The 2,917-nt window shown below is 35.8% G+C and overlaps 1 long non-coding RNA gene across 2 annotated transcripts in view; it reads right to left on the bottom strand.

The window, feature by feature from the left end:
- Positions 1-2,590, bottom strand: part of LOC123522191 — a 29,022-nt gene extending 26,432 nt beyond the window's left edge. Inside the window, exons 1-2 of one of the 2 annotated variants that reach the window (XR_006680473.1) lie at positions 2,564-2,590; positions 2,397-2,492 (exon numbers count right to left, since the gene is read on the bottom strand). This is a non-coding gene — a long non-coding RNA (uncharacterized LOC123522191). The other variant, XR_006680472.1, reaches the window with a different exon arrangement.
- Positions 2,591-2,917: the final 327 nt, after the last annotated feature.

The following is a 2,917-nucleotide window of genomic DNA, read 5'->3' as shown; positions in this document are numbered from 1 at the left end:
GAAACTACTGAAGACTGGACATAGGTTGTTACTATTTCTAAGATACAGTAATAATTGGTCATTACTATAATTAATTTATAAACAGCTAACAGCATGTTAGCTATCTTCAGTCCTCACAATAAACCAGCAAGTAGGTTTTATTTGTATCAGATTTCCAATGGAAAATAAAATTCATAGTATAAACATATTGTCCAATGTCACATTCCCAGAAAAGAAAACTCAAAACAGAGTCACTGCTGCTCATACCCACACTCTCTCCAATGCCTCGCGTCCATCTTTAGATAAGAGGACAGGAGTTAATGTCATTGAACTTAACTTTTTAAAAAATATATACTTATTTGAAAATCTCCACATGAGCTGGTTTTCAGGACAAACTCTGGCACTCTAGAGACTAAACATTGTGGTAGTAATGAGGTTTTGAAATGCTTTGCTATGAACAAAATAAGCCCTTGTACATTTCACTGGAAACAAGCATGCGTCAAACTCAATGATCAAGTTTTGGAAGGAAGGGACATTTACTTGAAACGTTGAATTTGGATCATCTCCACGCCAAAAAGACAAAGAGGGGTGGAACAATGTGTAGATGGAATTGAAAGTTTTGCATTTGTTTCTTCTTTTCTCTTTTTAATTAGGCACATGCATCTTAAAAGCCTTTGTAATTATAATTAACTGTTGAATATTCCCTGGGCTTGAGATGTCATGAAAACATTTAAAACAAAAGGGGAGCATATTGTAAGGATTTAGGAGGTAAAAAAAATCGGAGTGTTTCTCTCCTCTGGTGTTAATTTATGCAAAAATTAATAACGTATTTGCTGCTTCAGGGTACTAATTGTAGGGAGCATTTCTCCCCTAAAACAAACCTTGCCTGTGATCTTTGCCACAAACAACCATGAAATCACTTCAGGGCTTATGACATTTGCTGAAGATCATCTTTGCTATAAGCCAATAAGGTCTCCCCTTATAGCTACGCTTCAGTACAAACCCTTGGACACTGAGGTATTAAATGGTCTGGCTCGTCTTCACTGTCACATGCACAGCAGCAAATGAAAACCTTGGAAGAGGTTGTGGGGAGGAAATTGGATATGTTCAAACAGTGACCGGAGGCTGTCTTCTGTGCATGGCGGCGGGAGGATAAGCAATATAGGAGGAGAGGAGTTTCCAGAAAAGAAACGTGGGTTACTTTTGCAGTAGGGTATAATTAAATCCTTGTGTCTTTGAAAAATGAAAAGCCTAACTTCATTGTTGCCAAATCACTTATAGCATAGAGATCATAGCACTTGACGAAATGCAGGGGCTTCGCCATGAATAAAATCAGTCCCATAATGACGTCTTAAAGGTCTAATTCATAAAAATGTTATTAAAGTACATTATTTATACTGGCTTTTGCTGGACTTCTGATCTTATTCATGACTCTTTCAGTGCATGGCTGTAATCACAGGCAGAGTGCATAATGGAAGCATTAATTCAATCCGGACGAAGGCAATGATATTGTAACACCACAATAAAACCCCAAATAAATCCCCAGCTATATTAATTTAAAAAGATAGAATTTCGTGCACAAGAGTAGTCTCCTAAGGGGGAAAAAAGAAAGAAAGAAAGAAAGCCTTCCTTTATAGGACCTCAAATGCCTATCTCTTTGTGAATTCAATTAAGATTGATCACTTTACACAAGCTTAAACTTCAAATTGAATATGTAGTCATCTGTGCTATGAAGACATGTAGATATTTGGATAAAAAATTGTGATTTTGATTATCATATTGATTTTTGATATGAACATAAAAATATTTACAACTCACATATATCTTAATTAACCCTTTTCTGTTCATGACATTAGCAGATGATATTCAGCAAATGTCAACGCCATTGTCTGGCACACACATTTAGATAATATAGAAAAATACTCTGCTACATAAAATTTCCCGAAAGAAGATGTATGTAATAATGCTTAAATTAAAATATTCTTATTCAGACTTTCCAATATGATTTGCATATTTAATCCACATAACCCTTAGGGAAAGGCAAATTGGAATTCAATAGGTTTATTTCTAATATTGGAACTTTCAAATTTTAATTTCTTAACTTTCTACTTTGACTGGATGAGCTTTAATAGTACACCACAGACACATTTAGAGAAAGTGTGAATATATTTCTCTCTATGACATTACCTCTAGGAGTAATGAAAAGGGGTTCTTTATAAATTATACTTCTAACATAGAAAGTGCTGTCTTTGATCTTGAAGGTAAAAGAGCTCTATGCCTGAGGGAATGAATTAATTCTTATATTTAATTAGATGCAACCACCAGACAACGTGCAGATTAATACTAGAACTATGCATTCAATTTTTGCTCTTATTCATGACTCTCCATTCAAGAAGCCATGCGATGACTACACTTACCAGAAATGGGTCCATGGATGCCCAGTCTTCACATGGCTGTGGCTGGGAGGCACATTGACATTCCTGCTTTCCCCTCAGGCCCAGGCTTCTTCTGACCTTGGAAAACAGGGGTTTGTCAGGAAAAAGTCTAGAGACCCATCACCCTACTCCACAGCATCCAGACTTACTACAGCCGCTGGGTGCAAAGACAGTCTGTGACTTTGTTAACACAAGCATTCAGAAAGGACAGTGAAAGTTATGTCCCCAACATGCTGCCAGACAAATGTCACCAGGTCCCACATGCCTGTTGACAAGAGACAGATTTGAAAAATGGTCAAATTAAAAATAGAGTTAAAGGCAATCTATCTATGGGTACAACATATGGAACAAAAGAAAAAATAATTATTTTAGGTTACTGGCATAACTAAGAAGTTATCTTTTATATTTACATATTAATATCTTACTTTGGGTAGTTTACAAACTGTGCCTGAGACAACTGAAACTAGATTATTCATTATGTTTTATATGTACACATCCATATA

This window comes from Echinops telfairi, unplaced genomic scaffold (assembly GCF_000313985.2).
Source record: "Echinops telfairi isolate 266 unplaced genomic scaffold, ASM31398v2 ScPeMD7_3533;HRSCAF=4204_0, whole genome shotgun sequence".
NCBI classification, from domain to species: domain Eukaryota; kingdom Metazoa; phylum Chordata; class Mammalia; order Afrosoricida; family Tenrecidae; genus Echinops; species Echinops telfairi.
This window is presented reverse-complemented; position numbering and strand designations above follow the sequence as displayed.